The sequence below is a fragment of the Acyrthosiphon pisum genome, unplaced genomic scaffold (genome assembly GCF_005508785.2).
Source record: "Acyrthosiphon pisum isolate AL4f unplaced genomic scaffold, pea_aphid_22Mar2018_4r6ur Scaffold_176;HRSCAF=575, whole genome shotgun sequence".
Lineage (NCBI taxonomy): Eukaryota > Metazoa > Arthropoda > Insecta > Hemiptera > Aphididae > Acyrthosiphon > Acyrthosiphon pisum.
In genome coordinates, this window is record NW_021766761.1 from 8609 (window position 1) to 9570 (window position 962).

Genomic DNA, 962 nt, shown 5'->3' on the forward strand with positions numbered 1-962 from the left:
ATTCGTGGGTACTTGAAACTTCTAAAGTATACTATTATATATCTATGATTTTACCACGGTTTTTTGTTGATGTATAACGCGTTATAACTTATAAGTACCTAATAGATATTATGATATGATTAATTTGGAATTTATTATAGGTCAATTTTTTTTTAATACCATAGATAAGTATATATTATATGTCTAATACATAGACTGATATACCGTCTCCGCTCAGAATCGTTTTTCTTATACAGTGATATTATATCATTGAATTCAAATTTAATACTGTCCATTATACAGTGACCCACTTCTAACCTACTGTACAGCAGAGCGACATCCACTTACCCACCTTTTTTTTTTGGACTTCGATAAAAGTTTTAAAAATACTTAGGGTATCAAAATTAACCAGCAGAACACTGTTATAATTTATTACAAATATATATTAGTAAGATATGAAATTATTAATTTAAGATATAAAAATAAAAAGTGTATTCAATAAATTATGAAAACACTTGTCAAACCATTAAATATTTTATATTGAAGGCCCATCACCTTCATAAAGAATAAATAAAAAAAATATAATTTAGTTAAAATTGTAAGTACAACAAAATATATAGTTATTAGTTATAATAATATATAGGTAGGTACCTACTCTAATCTAACTCATTAACTTTTAACTTATAAGTTATAATATTAAGATATTTTTAATTTATTTATTATATGGTTGTATAATTATATTAAAAACGTTCAATATATAATAAAAAAAATATTATATTATGGAATAAAGTATGCATAGACATAGCTGGGTTGCAATCATCTCCTATATAAAAGTATATTATAATATTATATTCAATTCCTAGTACTTATTATTTTGAGTCTAATAATTCATAAAATATTATTATATTTAATAAATAATCTCAAGTTTGTAAAATAAAAGTCAAATACTTACAATCGACGGTTTGGTAGGCTTAGTGTAGAAA